Raw genomic sequence first — 18,482 nt, forward strand, 5'->3', positions numbered from 1 at the left:
GAAACTCAAATTCTCACTACACATCCCTGTAACCACAGCTGAGAAGTAGCCAGAGCTCATCCTGGTCAGAGTAAAGAGATGTGGATAGGAAAAGTGATAAACAAGATACTCCCATTCTCCTGTCACTGCCATCAGGCAGAAGGGACCATGGCTCCCACCCTGCTCTGTCTGCTGTCACCAGGTGCCCAGCTTTCACTGTTGACTTCCATAGTTGCTGCCTGGACTCAGCAAAGGGACCTCCTGGGATGGGCTGTTTTATGACCCTCCTACTCTTCCCTCTTTGTACATCAGTAACAGAGACCCAGGCATGATGCCAGGGTCAGGGTCCTTGTTCCTGACCTCTTGTTAAGGTCTCCTATAGCTCTGAACTCTCTGTCTGTCCCAGCATGAGGGCCCACGGGCTATGATGTCAAGCCTGGCAAAGGCTTTCCCAAGCATTCCTCTCAGCCAACGAACACAACATTTGTTGGAGCCTTTGGGGAAAAGACCTGAAGCAGAGCTTCAAGAACAGTCTAAAGAACACAAGGAAGGAGGTCCAGTACTGACAGTGCTGTCTGAGTGATGGTGGGGCCACGTGAAGTGGGTAGATCACTGCTCCAGACTGACTGACCACAGATGAAATCCCAGCTCCCTACAGCTTCCAGCTCTGTGTGACCTTAGATGGCTTACAAACCTTTTTTCAAGGTTCCCCACCCCCCTCTTGTTTGTGAATATGCATGTGTGTTCATTTGTGCTGATAAACATGTGTATGCCTGTAGAGGTCAGAGGTCAGTCTCTGGCGTAGTTCCTCAAGTGTCCTTATTTTATTTTATTTTATTTTATTTTATTTTATTTTATTTTATTGACAATGCCTCTTTGTTGTCCTGGAACTTTCTGGTTAGGACAGGCTGGCTGGCCATTGAGCCTCAGGACCCATCTATCTTCCATCCCCAGTTCCGGAATTGCAGCATGTGCCACCACATCTGGGTTTGTGTGTGGTTTCTGAGCCTTGGACTTGGGGACATACTCCTGCTTGTGCTTTGCTGACCAAGCTGTCTCTCCAGCCAAAGGACACTTTGTCATCTGCACCTTGAGGTTCCAAATCTCTACAGTGGATAATTGTGAGGGTTAAGGCAGACCAGTACCAGTCTGTAAACTGGTTGTTTTTTGTTTGTTTGTTTGTTTGTTTGTTTGTTTCTGGTCTGCAAAGAGACTGCAACAGTGTGCAGACCCTGTACACTCTTTGAAAATGCTCGAAATCCGAGCATGCTCAGTGGACATGCTGCATTAAATAGGTGTCAGTCAAAACATTCATCTTCACTGGACTGTAAGTGGATTTTAAAACCAACCAATCAAACAACAACAACAACAAAGAAACCAGCCCGGTTCCCGCCAAGGATTTGGGAATTCTGCTCTTTCGGATCAGCTCCAAGGGATGCTCAGAGCAGGCCAGTGTTGTCTCTCACCTTTTCTCATGTGAGGTTCCCTCTGCACTGGAGCTTGCAACAAGAAGATTCCTCCCTTCAGCTTAGTCCCTCCCCTAAGGCTTCTCTGTCTCCTGTAGAGTCTGCCTCTTACCACTAGAGGGCGGTAGATCCACACTTCCGTATTCCAACCCTCCCTACAGCTCAGCCCTCCTTCCCACCCTTCCTCCCTTCTGCCCCTCCTACCCTTATTTTTGTTTGAGAAATGTTCGCGTTATCGAAATCTTTCATAAACCGTGTAGAGTGCCGCACACACCCTTCCCGAAGCCTCCACTCTGCTGAGGTGCTTCCTTGCATATATGCCAAGGAAGATGTCAGCGCTGTTCATCACCAGAAACCCCATACCCATCAGGGTGGCACTAGCTTTCTTCTCATGTGCCTTTTCTATACTGGCACCCCATCCGGGACGCTTCGTCACACTGTTACTGTGCCCTCTTATCCCTCTGTGGACATAGTTAAAGCAGACCCCACCAAGGGCTTTCTCTCTGCAGGAACCTCGCCGGCTCCACGCTGGAAGCTCCACTCCTGTCACGCTCTGACCCACGCTACTTAAACTCTTCCATTCCTGCCCTCTCTACTCACCTGATACAGGCGTCTTCTGGAACGATCCTGAGCTCCAGGCTGTCTGTCCTCATCAGGGTTTGAAAACCTTTCTCTGCATCCCCTCCGTTCTGGGGATCAGAAGTAGGTGAGCCTATCTCTGATCATTTCTGGAATGAGCCCCCAGATAATTGTGGGTTCCTTTACTTAGCTTCCACTCTGCTCAGCTGCCTGTCTTTCTCCCTGCTAGACACCGGCCTCACAAGACAGGTGACTATAGCTCTGTGGCCTGGCTGTCAGGAAGCATCAAGTGGTGGCACATTAGGGGCGTGTTTGGCTGTTCTGACTCTTTTTCTCTTACCTCTTTATTGGACCAAATATAACCTAGCAGATACAGCCAACCTCTTCTGTAAATTACATTGTGTGGGCTGTCATGGAAGGATTGCCAATGTGTGTGTGTGTGTGTGTGTGTGTGTGTGTGTGTGTGTGTGTGTGGACTGTGGGAGTCAGTGATCTCCTTTTCCCATTTGGGTTCTGGGAATCAAACTCAGGTTTGCAGTTATGGCTCCATGTACCTTTGCCAGTTAAGCCACCTCACCAGCCCTGTATCCAACCATCCTTTTGACATTGTGACATGACTTTGTCACCTACAAAGGTCATACTTGAGAACCTTTCAATCAGGTTGAAAAAAAAAAAAGCCAAAACTCTCATAATGTCTCAGATACCTTTACAGTCTCTGTTGGGACACATTCATTGCTGTCCCTGGGTTTGTAAAGCCTATGGACCTTGGGCTGACAGACCTTTCAGAGTCAAAGTGAGCCCTGCACGCATGCAGAACATGCCACAGTGCACATACTCAACACACTGATGATATCACTGTTCCTGCTGCAGACGTGTTTGTACCCATCCCCTCTGCTCAGAGGCAGACGCAAAGTTTTGTAGCTTTATAACAACTCAGGATCCTGTGGTAACAACTCAATCTATTCAATGTTTCCTGCCCAGGTGTCGAAGACCTGAGTAAACAGAACCCAGGTAACCCAAAGCCAAGCACGATGGGGTAATTAATCCCACCACTGAGAAAGCAGGAACAGGTGGATCCCAAGGTCCGCTGGCCAGCCAGCCTATCCTAATTTATGAGCTAGACCAATGAAAGACCTGTCTCAAAGTAAGATGGATGGCTCCTGAGAACTAACCTTTGAGGTTGTCCTCTGGCCCCATGCATAAGTGCACCAAATTGGGGAGGGAGGAGCTGATATCCTGGGATAAATCATAATCTGTATAATCCATGAGATTTCAGACAGTTGCAGGAGCAGCGTTTGGGAAAGGTTGTTTTCCATTGGGTGCTTCTGGAGTCATGCCTGTCTGCCTATGACGACAGTGCCAACCACAAAGTCCTCGAACACATATTAATATGGTCACAATTTTCTCTGGAGTGAGGTCACCCAGACAAGGCAGGGACTGGCACATGGCCCTTCTTGGTCAGATGAGGCAGGCAGGGCTTCCAGCAACACAGGCAGGACACTCCAGTGCCAGTCATCGGAGGCTGGGGAGTGGGTCCTTAGGCAGCGTCTCTGTGGTCAGAGGATCAAAGTGGGAGGGCACTGGCCACTGTCAGTCTTCAGCTCAGTTATTTGTCAGCCCATCCGGTTCCTAAACATTGGGGGATGTCTTCTCTGAGTCAGATTCCACCCTGTTGGAGAGAATGTGACAACTGTGATTCCACACATTAGTCACTTAAGAAAAACTGTAGCCCAGGCTCACAATGTGGTGACATTTGTGGAATTCCTGTCAGTAAGCTGCCCTGAGTCAGGAGGTTTGTTTGCTGAGGAAGGCTTGGGAGTAGCTCTGGCTAATGTGGCCTGGGATGCATCACTGTGCCCTCTGCTAAAGCTGTCTCCTCGGTTCCAAGCATAATGGTCTGTCTGTCTGTCTGTCTGTCTGCTTGCCTGTGTTGTTCTCTGTCTTTCTGTCTCTCTCTGTCTTTCCCTATCTCTCTCTGTCTCTCTCTGTGTGTCTCTCTCTGTGTCGGTCTCTGTCTCTGTCTGTCTGTCTGTCTCTGTCTGTCTGTCTGTCTCTGTCTCTCTGTCTCTGTCTCTCTCTGTCTGTCTCTCTCTCTCTCTCTCTCTCTCTCTCTCTCTCTCTCTCTCTTTCCTCGCATGGGTGTGAAAGTGTATGTGGAGACAGAGATTGACTTCAGGTACCTTCCTCAATCACACTCTGCCTTATTTACAGAGGCAGGGTCTCTCGCTGAGCCCAAAGCTTACAAATGCCCACTGCTTTAGCTCGTCAACTTGCTATGGGGTTGCTTCCCCAGTGTCTGAATACAGACAGCTGTCACACCTGCCACAATTTTAACTGAGTTCTAGAGAATGGAATTCTGATCCTTGTGCTTGCATAGTAGGCAGTTTATTTACAGACACATCTCCCCAGTCCCTCCCCTTCTTACGTGTGTGCGTGTGCGTTTTCATGTGTGTGCTAGTGTGATTGTGGATGCATGCTCACCTGTATGTCTGTGGGTATCCAGAGGACAAACGTGGGCATCCTTTCTCAGGTTCTGTCTATCTGTTTGTTATGTTTTGATTTGACTTCAAGACAGGGTCTTTCACTGGCTGGTAACCTGCTGAATGAGCTGGGCTGGCCAACAAGCCCCAGAGAGACAACTGCCTCAGTTTCCCTAGCACTGAGATATGTCTGGCTTTAAAAAAAAAAAAAATCTGGGTTCTGGGAATCCAGCTCAGATCCTCATGCTTTCATGGTAAGCACTTTAAACTGAACTATCTCCCAGTCCCAAAATTCTCTTTAGCCAACCTTAGGCTGCAGACACCTGGGTCCTGTGTGAATTTTCCTTGTCATGTAGAGCAATGCCCAGCTCACTGGAGTTCTCAATAAATATTTCCCAAATGGATAGAAGTAAATAAACAGAAATGCACAAATCAAACACTAAAATTGGACCCCCACAGAGGCTGGAGGCTGAGGAATCACAGTATTCAGTCCTTCTAGCCAACCAGGTATGTATAGGTTCAAATCCCAGCCTAGCTCTGACTGAACAATAAACCACCTATGGGAGCCTGTGTCTCCGCTGCTTCATGAGAGGGAATGGAAATGAGATTCTTGTACTGCTTGGCTTTAGGCACCCACAATGTATGCATGTGCGCAGAACACACAAGGTGGTGGCTTCTTCCTTATGGATGACCTGCAGGCAGGTAGAGAAGAGCGGGGACTCTTAACAATTTATTATTGGCTGTCAAACAGAAACCCTAAAACACTGAACCCTTTAGAACTAATGCCTCCCAGGAAGCCTGCCCTGGCAGGGGAAAAGATGAAGTTCTTGTGCCAGAGGAGGACCTTGCCTCAGGAAGACATTTCTCACAGGCTTCTGACCAGTTCGCTCAGACAGAGCAGCATATGCAGGGAGCCCAGCTCTTCTCGTGGTTTCTGTGTATTTGTAACACGGCCACAGAAAAGACAGAACCATGAGTACTCTCTCCAGCTCTGATCAGAATATAGATAAATACACTTTTCTTTACCCTGTTCTGTTTCCTGATTTCTTTTAAAAACATGGGGAAATGAAGGCAGCAGGGATAAGGGACTAAGTGTCCCCAAGCAGTCTCAAACCTCCGAGATTATCGGACCATGTGTTACTACTGCACCCGGGGCCCAGCCTGACTAATACAGGCCTCTGTGGACTCTGAGAAGAAACTCAGGAAAACCACATACTCTGGCAAAACCCAGAGACTCTCAACTTTAATATCCTGAGCTTTTATTTGTTTTCCTGGGATCCCCTTGCTGCCTCTTCTAAACAGCTTGGGTGTCTGAGTGCCCCCAGGTAGAGTAGTGTTGTAGGGAGGGACAGAAAAGCTCACCAAGCTGCCATGTGGCACTGGGGACTTACCCTGAGACCTCAGAGCCAGGCCTGGGCTTATGCCGATGAGTCATGGAGGGAAGAACGTGGGGTTAAGCTTTTTTTCTTCTTTTGAATGTGATTTGTTTCTCAGATACTTTTATGAGCCTAAACTTTCTTTTTGGCTGCTTGCAGATGCCCGCTTTTTGTGGCCCCTCCTCACTGAGAGCTTCTCCTTGAGAGGCATCAGGAAGAAGGTCTCTTGTTGCTACTGCTAGGAAACACTATGTAAACAGTCAGCTCACATGTGTGTCCCAAGCAGATGACCTGTGGCCCAGAAGGGCTCAGGCTACAGGGTGGGGAAAAGGTTATTCTGAGGTCACCCAAAACCTCTCTCGGAAATTCCTTCAGAGGTGGGAACAGGGCCACATGTCCCAGGGCACTGCCAAGGCTTCAGGGCCCAGCACAGAGGGTCGTGTCCACTGAGGTTTGCTGAGAAGACAGAGGCCTTAGCACCCAGAAGAGTCCATACACACAGGTCACGCTCAGTCTTTCTCTGGGTCACACACTCCCTTCTGGCTGAAAGGCCCTGCTGTTCAAAGGCCAACTGGTGAGATCAGACATCTGCCCTAAGACGTCTCTGGCCATTGTGTCCGTGCTTCAGAGGAGAGTAGGGATTCATCTGCTCTGGCCAAGCAGTGAGGAGCCTTGGTTCCTGTTTCAGACTCACAACCAGCCCGCTGGGTAACCTGGGCTGGGACACCCTTTTCGAGTTCCTCACTGTCTGGACACTGAAGGTGTCCTGCTCAGCCTTGAGGGGCCCACACAGGGGCCTCAGCCAAGCTCAGCATCAGGGCCGATTTCTACAGAGTTGGCAAATGGCTGAAGAGTGAGCCCTCTTGCCTCCAGAGGGCAGAGCCTTCATGTCACTGAGGTCAGGGGCCATGCTCACTGTGTTACAGAAAGCTGGGCTCCCCAGTCTATCTCCCCAACTAGTTAAGTTCGAAATGAAGAGGCAGCCTCTTGCTTGAGAGTTCAGGAGTCAGCAGAGCCTGAGATTGCATAGATAAGTTCCTCAGACGGTGGATGCAATGTTTTCGGTGGCAAAGAGAATGCCCAGCAAAGGACACTCTAAGGCCACTTTGTTTTTCTTTCCTATTTTTTTTTATTATTTGTTATTGGATATTTTCTTTATTTACATTTCAAATGTTATCCCCTTTCCTGGTTTCCCCCTCCGAAACACCCTATCCCATTCTCCCTCCCTCTGCTTCTACAAGGGTGCTGCCCGACCCACCCACCCACTCTTTCCTCCCCACCCCGGCATTCTCCTACACTGGGGCATCGAGCCTTCACAGAACCAAGGTCCTCTCCTCCCATTGATACCCAACAAGGCCATCCTCTGCTACATATGTGGCTGGAGCCATGTGTACTCTTTGGTTGGTGGTTTAGTCTCTGGGAGCTCTGGGGGGTCTGGTTGGTAGATATTAGTGTTCTTTCTATGGGGTTGCAAATCCCTTCAGCTCCTTCAGTCCTTTCTCTAACTCCTTCGCTGGAGACTCCATGATCAGTCCAATGGTTGGCTGTGAGCATCCACTTCTGTATTTGTCAGGTTCTGGCAGAGCCTCTCAGGAGACAGCTATATCAGGCTCTGGTCAGCAAGCACTTCTTGGCATCCACAATAGTGTCAGTTTGGTGACTGTATATGGGATGGATCCCCATGGATGTGGGACAGGCTCTGGGTGACCTTTCCTTCAGTCTCAAGGCCATTGTCCACAATGCTCCTTCACCTTAACAGGTGCTAGAGAATAGGTCCTCAGAGAGCTAGCCGGCAGGGGGCAGATTAAGGTATCACCCCTTAATTTCTAACACCACTCCCATTTGTGTCACTGTGTTACAGTCAGGGAGGCACAGAAGGTCATACTGCAAGATTTTCCCTTTCCTTACAAGTTTCCATTCTGTCTACTGCTCCTGGGGTGAGCTCTCCACTCGGTCTTAAGTTGTCCCCCTCTTCCTTTGACATCCACTTGTATTCACCCCATGGGATCCTGTCTAGAGGGTTGGGGGTTATCAGCCCTGGCCCAGCTTTCTCCCTGCCAGCTCTGGTTTAACTGCTATTGGCTTCCTCTAGACTGATGATTCTCAACCCTTTGATACAGTTCCTCATATTGTGGTGACCCCCAAACCATAGAAATATTTTTGTTGCTACTTCTTAACTGTAATTTTGCTCCTGTTATGAATTATAACTAGTGTTAAACTAGTGTTTTCTGGTGGTCTAAAGAGACCCCTGTGAAAGAACCCTTTCTTGACCTCCAAAGGGGTTTCTACCCACAGGTTGAGAACTGCTGGTCTAAGACCAGCAAGCACTCCAGCTGGCTTCCCATCCCTCTCCTGGGAAGCAGAGTCCCTGGGCCTCCCACCTTTGTAGGTCTCTTGTCCTTGGTCATATCTCTACAGAATAGCCCCTTCTGCAAGCTCAACCGTCTCTCAAGACAGACTTTTTATCACTACCGAAAGAGGCAGGCCATATTAAAATCCTGCTGGGTAGCTCCACACCACCACAACTCACAGCTCTCCTGGACAAAGGCCAGAAAACCCGTGGAGTGCCAAGCTGCAGGGCCCCTGTGCAGCATCTCTCTGTAAAGTAGAGTCCTGCGGGGCCAGGTCTGAGGATGGTGTCTGTGGTCACTCTCGAACTTGTGACCTTCCATGACATCTGTGCTGGGTTCAGTCAGTGGCCAGTGGGTGACTCTATGGGCCTGAACCTGGCCGAGAGGACAGGACATTTTTGCCCTCATCCTGCCCTCCCTCTTTCTGTCAACTGAGTGCTCCAGGTGAAACAGCTGGGGCCACATTGTGGAACTGGTTAAGTCCCTCCTATTGCCAGCCTTGCATGGTGGGAAGCTGGTATTTTATGGAGAAAGGGCAGTATGATTGGAACAAGGTATGACAGGCCCACAGGAAAGGAAGGTTTGCTAGCAAGCTCTCCTAAAGTCATGAATGACGAGTTTCGTAGTTGTCTTCTGGTCCATCTCCCTGCATCTGGCTTCTCTCTGCATCTGGCTTCTCCCTGCATCTGGCTTCTCCCTGCATCTGGCTTCTCCCTGCATCTGGATTATCTCCATACATCTGGATTATTTCTCTGTATCTGTCCTGCTCCCTGAATCTGCCTTATCTTGCTGCATCTGCCTTATCTGGATCATCTGAACCAACCCAAGCAGGTCGTCATCTCTATGGTGTCCAACTTTGATGCCACTTCTTCTAGAAGCCCTCAACTGGGAATGAGGAACTAGCTCAGTGAGGAATGGGGTGGCTGTGTGAGCGTGAGGGCCAGAGTTCAGATCTCCAGCATCTAAATGCAAGCCTGGCCCAGCAGCTCAAGGTTGTAACCTGAGTGGGGATGGGAGGGGGCAGAAACACACACGTTTCTAGAGTTCCTTGGCCAGCCAGTGTAGCCAATTGGTGAGCTCTGAGTTCACTGAGATCCTGTCCCAAATCATAAGGTAAGGAGCCTGCTAGTCAGCTCAGCCTAAAGTCACAAGCACTGAGTCCCAGACTAGTGACTGAAGTCAATTCCATGAGCCTACATTATAGGAGACCCACATGTCCCTTTCTCCAAAAACTCCAGCTTTCCACCATCCACGGCTGGTGGGAGGAGGGACTTACAGTTCCGTGATCTGTCAAGTTGTCCTCTGACAAATACATGCATACAGAAATAAATCTGTGTGTATGTACATGTGTTACATGTATGTGGGGGATACAGAGCAATAGAGGACCTTAACATGATCTCTGGCCTATACATGCAGATACACATACATACCTACCTACATACATACATGTGCAAATGCACACACACACATATGTACCCATTTACACCTACACATGTGCAAATGCACGCACATACACATAAATTTTTGTGGTTTAAAAGAAAATGTCTCCATAAGCTCATATATGTGACTATCTGGTTCCTAGCTGGGGGTTCTTAGTAAGGATTAGGAGGTGTGGCCTAGTTGGAGGAGATGCCTTAAAAGCCCAAGCTTCGACCAACATCAGTCTCTCTGTCTCCTTCCCTCTTGTGAATCAGATGTAAGCATTCAGCGACTGCTCCAGCCCTGTGCCTTCTTACCTGGTGCCATGCAAGACCCCTGTATTAAATGCTTTCTTCTATGAGCTGCTTTGGTTATGGTGTCTCTTCACAACAGCACAGCAGTAACACACACACACACACACACACACACACACACACACACACACACACACATCTCTGGTTCTTCCCAAGTCAGAACGTCTACCCCGTGTTTGAACTTCAGTGTCTGCCAAGTTCAGTATTCTCCAGGCGGCAGAAGAACACATCCTTGAAACATGGCACACAGCCTGAGCACCAGAAGGATTCCAGAGCAACCAGTTATGCTTCCTCACACCAATGCATGACAGGCTCCATCAGTGCAGACAGGACCTCAAGAACATTTGGTTGAGGCCCCCACCCCCACTCTGCAGAGGGGGAAACAGGCTGAGAGAGAGGGCATGACTTTAGCCAGCTCTATACCAAATGCCAGCAGAGGCATGGGGCTCTGGGCAGTGAGGGTGGCTGTTTCCACAGGAAGGAGGCAGGCATGAAGCTGGCAGGCTGGAAGCTCAGCATCCTCACCAGCGGTGGCATCCAAGATTCCTTGGTCGGAAGCTTCCTGGGGAGCTTAAATGCTGGCAACTGGAAGACGTTTGACTCACGCCCCCTCTCTTCATGTTTCCTCCTTCCTAAAAATCTCAACTATTGGATATTTTTTATTACAGGAACAAATTTGACTTTGTGGTTTTTCTTTCTCTTTCCCCAGGATTCTATATTAGTTATTCTTCTTGTCGCTGTGGCCAAAATACCTGACAAAGCAATTTAAGTGTCATGATATTGACTTAAGACTTTGGGGACACAAAGCAGAAAGGTATGGTTTAGAGTGATGTGTTTATGTGTCACGTTGACAAAGGAAGGGTTGTACTGGTTAGTGATGTCACATTTTATTTTGTTTTAGTTCACATCCCCAACCTCCCATACTTCCCTTAACTCCTCCCAGGACCATTCCTTCATCCCCATGCTCCCTCCCAACTTCAAGTCCTCTTTTGCTTTTTTGCTAAACCCATTGGTGTTGCCCGTATACATGTGGGCGTGAGGCCATCTGTTGAGAGATGGACCTATCAGAGGCCATGCATCCTTAAAGAAAGCTCTCTCTCTCTCTCTCTCTCTCTCTCTCTCTCTCTCTCTCTCTCCCTCTCCCTCTCCCCAGATTCATCAACCATCAATTGCTCCTTGGTTGAGGGTGGGGCTCCTGTTGGAATGTTGACTGGTTGATCTTGAGTCTTGTGCAGTCGACCGCAGCTATTGTGAGTTCATGGGTGCTGTGGTCCAGTCAATGCAGAAGGCACTGTCTCATGTCAACTGTCCCTGACATCTGGCTCTTGCTATCTTCCCACCTCTCTTTCATCATGATCTCTGAGCCTCTAGAGCAGAGGGTATGACAGAGATGTCCCATTTACGACCCAGCTCCTCACAGTCAGTCTTTCTCTACACTTTGACCAGTTGAAGCACAGGTTCTTTTACAGATGGGTAGGAGGTTTGTCCCAATTCCCTCTGAAGATGGAGACTATCAGGAGTCTGGCCAGGAAGAGGGTGGACCCAAGATCTGCTCTCAGCCCCTGTTCTGTTGTTTGACTCAGGCGAAACCATGCTACCTCTGTGAGCCAAGCTTGTATCCTTATTCATAAAAACAGTGTTTACAGTCCCAGCCCAAAGTGCTCATGGGAGGCTAACACAGAACATTCAAGGGGAAAAACCCCCAACCAGCATGATGGAAGAGAGCCTGCTTCCCAAAGCCCGGCCCTTGTCCTGGCCTGCTCTGAGGCTCAGTTCTGAACCTTCCCATTGCCCAGCACAGCCAGTTGGTCTGCATTCAGGGGTCCTTCTCAGAGTTTAATGTTATGTGATTCCAAAATCATCAAAGGGCAGGAGCAGCTGGAGAGCTCGGGTGTTATTCCTCACCATAAGTCAGCCAGGATGAAGTCAGCTCGCCTCCCTGGCATGCATCAGGTTTTCCTTCCATGTAGAGAGAGGCCTGGACCCTGCCAACCCCACCAAACCACACTGGCTGCACCCCTAGAGTCAATGGCTTTACCATCCACTGGTGCAGCTCACTGTCCCTGCCAAGCCACTTATGCAACTGTCTAGAGAAACAGACTGCAAATGAGCCCAGCTAAAAATACTTCATCTTCATGTGTGGGGGGCTGGAGGGAGGGCTGTGGGAAGGTGGGTGACATTCCACAGGCTCTGGATGTTTATCTGAGCTCTGCTAGGAATCTAAGAGGAACACAGGAGTGTCAGCTCTGGTCACAGTTATCCACGACTCTCACATGCTTCTCTTTCCTAAGAAAGGTACTAGCCATGATGTGATTGACACCAAGATCCTAGCTCAGAAGGCCAGGCGCTGTCCTTGGACATGTAAGGAGCCTGCCCTCAGATGACCCAGTGCACTTGAACTTGGGATCCCTTTGGTTTTTTATCAGGAAGAACCCACGTTACGAGCCATCCCCCAGGAGCCCAGACTGGCTGCCTCTCCTGAACAACCTCCAGGGGACAGGTGGCCAAACCTACCCCTCTTCGGTGGCCCCAGCAAGCAGTGCAGTGCCCCCTTGCCACTGTGCCTCCTCGTCATTTTGAGTTGAGAGTGTGACAACTCCAAAGATATGGCATCAAGTCCTTTGTACAAAGGAGAAGAACTCTCAAGCCCACTTCTGCACTCCTCCACTTCCTCTCAGGCAGACTATTTTCCCTGGATGGCTGCCTGGAGAAGAAGTGCTTGTTGGGTGCTCAGTTACAACTGTGTCACACCCTTCCCCAGGCTCAGCGGCCATCTCAGGCTGTACGAGCCAGCTGTCAAGGAGAAGTGGAGCAGAACAGTATCTTCTGGACATGGCAGGAAGCTGTGCTCACGGACTCATGGGAGCCGCAGTTGCCTGCATTAGACCTGCACAAGGGCAAGCCAGTCAACAGTCCAGCTTGGAGTGGGAAAGGTTCAAGAGCTGAACGGATATTGAAACTGGTGGCTTCTAGGGAGGGAGAACCAGGTTTTCTTAAGGGTGTGGCCCCTCATAGGTTGACTCCTGACCCGCACAGATTGGACTGGTTGGGTGTTTTTTTTGTTTTGTTTTGTTTTGTTTTGTTTTGTTTTTAAGCACACAAAATTGGGAGAGAGTGAGAGAGAAATTAAGGGGAGGGAACAGAAGGGTGGATATGATCAAAATACATTGTTTCCATGAAATTCTCTAAAGCTAAATAAAAATGTTGTCCTTTGAATGAATAACTTTTGAAAAAAGAAACTGCTGAGAGAATTCTTAGAGTGCTCAGTATGTCTGTGCCAAACACAACTCTTATAAGATACGTTTTCCTGATGCCCTATCCCAGCCGCATCATGTATTTACAAACAGAAGCTGCAGGGACTCGGGAGATGGCTTACCTGTGAGAGCACTTGCCTGGCCAGCTCACCAGCCCGAGTTCATCCTGTAACCAGCACAGAGCTTGATGCTCATGAGGAGCAGAACATGAAGAGCAGGGTGCTCGCCTGTGATCCCCAAACTCGTGTGGTGGTGTAGGAGGCAGAGACAAGAGAATCAGCTGGAAGTAAGGGCCAACCAACATAGGGTGTGCTAAAACAAGAGAGACCCTGCCTCAAGAAAACGAGGTGAAAGGAGAGAGCTGACTCCTGAAAGGTGTCCTCTGATTGCCACACACCATGACACGTGTGTGTGCACCCCCACCCCTGCTGTCTCTCTCTCTCTCTCTCTCTCTCTCTCTCTCTCTCTCTCTCCCTCTCTCTCTACCTCTCTCTTTCTCTCTCCCTCCTTCCCTTTCTCCCTTACTCCCTCCTCTCTCTCTCTCTCTCTCTCTCTCTCTCTCTCTCTCTCTCTCTCACACACACACACACACACACACACACATACACACACACACACGCACACACAGAAAGAGAGAGAGAGAATTTTTTATTTTTAAGTTGTGGGGCTTGGGGTACAGTGCTTGCATTCATAAGCTCTGAGTTCTGTCCCCAGCACTGTAGAAATCAGACATAGGGGTGAACACTTATAATTCCAGCATTTGGAACAAGGAGGCAGGAGGATCAAGGGTCCAAGGTCATCCTCAGCTACATAGTAAGGATAAGGCCAGCCTGGGCTACAAAAGATCTTAGCATTGAGATGGCCTTCAAGATCCCCTCCCTAGGTCTTTTCTATTCCAATCTCCGTGGCTCTACCAAATCTCATAAACAGGTTACAAGTAGGAAAAGGAACAAACGTTTATATGATCTGTCTGTGGTCAGCTGTGCAGTGAGATGGAAGACGTCACCACACCCATCTCAGAGGTCAGGAAGCAAATTCAATGGAGCAGAAAAAAAAATATCCTAATTTTTCAGGTGCCAGAAGTAGAAACTTCATTCAAATTAGATTAAATAAAACAGGATATTCCACACAGGCTTCAGGCCTGGCTAGACCCAGAAATTCTGACAGTCAAGTTACTGCTTCTTCCATTAGCTGAGGAAGACCTCAGCAGTATCCTACAGTGTGTGTGTGTGTGTGTGTGTGTGTGTGTGTGTGTGCGAGTGCATGTGTGTGTGTACTTACGTGTATGTATGTGTATGTGTGTGTGTGTTAGTGAATGTATGTTTGCATGTATATGTGTGTAATTATGTGAGTGTATTTGTGTCTATAAGTGTGTGCACAAGTGTATGAATGTCTGTGTATATGTGTGTGTACAGGTGTATGTGAGTGTATGACTGTATGGTTTTTTTGTATGTGTGTGTAGGCCAGATGATAACCTTGGATGTGGTTTCTCGGGACATCATCCGCTATGGTATGCTGGAACAGGGTTTCTCACTGGCTTCAATGCCATGGCGAAGCTGCCTGACCTTTGATCCCCCAGGGTCTGCTTGTCTCGGCCTATTCGTGCTGAGATTGTAAGCATGTGCCATCATGCCTAGAATTCTTAGGTAGCTTCTGGGAGTCAAGTTCAGGTGCTCGTGCTTGAAAAGACAGCACTTGACTGACTGATCCCTCTCTCTGGTCTTCCAAATCACTCTTCAAATCTACGGCCACAGAAGAAAGCAGATTGCCCTTTTGGATAGCTCTTGAGAAAGTAGAAGTGAAGTGGGGGAGACTTAAATAAGTCTGTCATTCTCTGCCTGATACCATCCATACTGGTGTGGCGAGTCCCTGAATAGTTAGACCTTGACCTGGTGTTGACACATGGACAGCAAAGACATGCTGGCCCATCTGTAACACAAGCGGCAGAGGAATGGACCAGGATAGGCCAAAGGACTGAGCCATAGGTGAACTGCCAAGGCCAAGGGCTTCGTACATGGGAAAGCTGAGGTTCAAACAGGGGTCTTCTGCCTTGACGTCAAGGCCTGGTTCCTTTAGGACACACTGGGGTCATAGATCTCAGCCAGTACTGGAAGTTGACCATGGTCAACCCCTGCAACCACGGAGGCTCTCATTAAGCCAGCATGGAGCCTTTGCCTTCTAAATCACCTTACTCAACTGTTAGGAGCCACAGTGAGCGTGACAACATTCGCCATTATAAGATGGCGCGAGCATCCTGTGCTCCCACAAGTAAACAACTAACTGCGCAGGTACAAAAGGCAAAAGCGCGCCAAAGTCACTGCCCATCCCGGGGCATATTATGGGTAATGAGTGTACAGCCAATCAGAAGTGAACACGCCACTCTAGGGTACATATAGCAGTGCCTTGTCCGGGCTTGGGGTCTTTCCGCTTCTGCTGATACAAGAATAAAGCCTCGTTGTAGTAACCACCCGAACACTGCCTCACGTGTCTCTTTCACGGGCGAAGGGGACTTGAAAAGGGGCGAGGAACACTCAACACTGTTTTGATCCAGTGACTGTAAGCTGAGAAGATTAACGTGCAGCTGTGAAAAATAACACTGAAATATCTCACTGTAGCTGTTGCTCTGCTCCCCAGTGCTACCATCCTGTATGATCACAGAAGGACATCACAACTACCTTCCTGTATAATCACAGTAGGACATCACAGCTACCATCCTGTATAATCACAGTAGGACATCACAAGCAGGATTCTGGCATTGTATAGTCAAGATATAGGATAGGTCCATCTGCAAGAATCTCACACGATGCCCTTTATAGACATGCCATCTCCTTTCTTGTTTCCATTATCCCCAGATGGTACCCATTTCTATTCTCTGTCATATGAAGAATGACGTAAATTGAACTGTTCCGTGTATCACCTTCTGTATTGACAAGTGTATTGACTTCTTCCACTCAACATCACTCTCCGGAGATTCAGCCACTTGTCTCAGGTCACCATGCTTACTTCTTTTTCGTGGCTAAGTAGTAATCCATGTCATGGATGTACCACAGTTTACTTAACCTTGCTCCTAACAGAGGATGTCTAGGCCATTTCTAGTTCAGAGCTATTACAAATAAAACTGTAGTAAATATTCACATACAGCTCTTGAGTGAAAGGCTTCGTTTCTCTGGGATAAATGTCCAGGAGTGCGATGAACTGCTGGCACGTATATTAGATGCCTGTTTAGCTTTTAAAGAAACTCTGATCCTGTATTTCAGGGCAGAGTTCCTGTATTCTTCTTCCCTCCCCTCCCCTCCCCTCCCCTCCCCTCCCATCCCCTCCCCTCCCCTACCCTCCCCTCCCCTCCCCTTCCTTCCCTTCCCTTTTCTTTCCTATCCTTCTCTTCCCCCTCCTTCTCCTCTCTCTTCTCTCCCCCTTCCCCATTTCTGACAGAATCCTATGAAACCAAGACTATCCTCACACTCACTATACAACCCATGCACGTCTGACCAGCCTGTCTCCACCTCCTAACTGCTGACACACAGGTGCCCACCCCCATGTGGTGCTACTGAGCCAGGGCTTAGTGCATGCCAGGCCAGCGCACTCTCTGAGCTCTCCAGCCCTCCCAGGTCATTTTTACCAGATAGACTCGCACTGCCCGGACACTATTGTTAAACTGGCACCTATCTGCCGGTTGTGTGGTCATTCCTCTGGTAGCTTCAGTGTGCATTTTCATCATGGTTGATGGGAGGGACATCCCAGTGTGGGCTGGCTCGTCACCTAGGTGACCTCTGGGTGAAATGTCTGTGCACATTTTTCCTCCTTTCCTAATTGGCTTGCTACTTTTCTTCTTACGGATGCATTTAAACTCCGGTCTGTGTTCCAGCCCCAGTCAGCCCCATGGTATGCACTGTTTTTCTCTCTGTCTCTGCTTTGTTTTTCATCCACTTAGCAGAGGGTTTTTTAGAGCAAACGTTTTTAATTCAGATGAGGTCAAACTTGTACATTTTTCCTTTTATGGGTCATGCTTCTGGTGTTGAGTTCAAGAACCCCCCGTCAGCCCTAGACCACAAAGATTTTCCCCTGTCCTTCTTGCTAAACATGTTGACGCCTCACGTGGAGTCTGTGATTTTTATGTCAGGTGTGAGGTTTATATAAAAGCCCCCCCACCGGATACTCACCCCTCTGGCACCATTTACTGAACAGGCTGTCTCCTGTTCTCCACAAACTGCTTTTGTAAATTTTTTCTCAAAAATCAATTGGGCCTGTCTGCATGGGTTTGCTTCTGAGCTGCCTTTTTTTGCCATGTGAACTCTGACCTATGTGACCTTTGACCCTCCTGCCAGTAAGTTCCCCCACACTGTTGGCCACTATGGCTCCATAGTCAAATGAATGAGTCTTGAACTTCGGTGAACTGGCTTCTTCCAACTTAGTTTTCTTTTCAAACTCCTTTAGGCATTCTGATGCCTTTACTGTTCTATGGAATTTTTAAAGATTTACTTATAGTTTTTAATTGTGTGTGTGTGTGTGTGTGTGTGTGTGTGTGTGTGTGTGTGTGTCTGTGTGTGTGTCTGTGTGTGTGTCTGTGTGTCTGTATATTTGAGTGTAGGTACCAGCAGAAGCCAAAAAGAGGGTGTTACATCCCCTGGAACTTCTGTTGTGAGCACCTGACTTGGGTCTAGGAACCATTTATCAGTCCTTTGCGAAGCAGTCTCAGTCCTTTCTCCAGTCAACATAAAAGCTTTTTAAAAGCAATCTTGTCTGTGTCTATAAAATATCTTCCTGGCACTTGAATAGATTTTGGGTGTAATCTTAAGCACATTGATTTAAGGGGATACTGAGTCTTCCAATCCACAAACACATATCTCTTGATAAATTCAATTTCTTGATTCCTTTCCTAAGTGCTTTGTAGAGATATTCACAACCACTCAGAAAAGCTAAATATGTGTTAACTCCAGCCAGGTACGCACAAGACTAGCTACATAGTAGTCTTTCCTGGACCTGTTTTTGTGATGTATACCCATCATGATGTCTATGAGTGACAGTAAATGCTACTGGCTTTTATTTCAGTGTGTTTTTTTCCTAGTATATGGAAACACAGTCAATTTTTTGTTGTTGTTTATCTGATACCGTGTCACCTCCTGGGACTCACTTGTAAGTTCTGAGCTTTATTTCTTGGAGTCTCTGTAAGGAGCTGTTGGGAGGTCTTGTGTACAGCCAACCACCATCCGATGCTGGCGCTTGGCTTCATCTTCTAATGCTTGTCTTCTCTGCCTTGCTGGTGA

General features: G+C 48.3%; 1 long non-coding RNA gene across 1 annotated transcript; it reads right to left on the reverse strand.

Moving 5' to 3' along the window:
• Positions 1-2,966: 2,966 nt before the first annotated feature.
• Positions 2,967-6,105, reverse strand: LOC143439385 (uncharacterized). Its single transcript, XR_013107651.1, has 2 exons — positions 5,896-6,105; positions 2,967-3,693 (listed from the first exon to the last, which is right to left on the reverse strand). It is a non-coding gene; the product is annotated as an uncharacterized LOC143439385 (long non-coding RNA).
• Positions 6,106-18,482: the final 12,377 nt, after the last annotated feature.

Source organism: Arvicanthis niloticus, chromosome 26, assembly GCF_011762505.2.
Source record: "Arvicanthis niloticus isolate mArvNil1 chromosome 26, mArvNil1.pat.X, whole genome shotgun sequence".
Lineage (NCBI taxonomy): Eukaryota > Metazoa > Chordata > Mammalia > Rodentia > Muridae > Arvicanthis > Arvicanthis niloticus.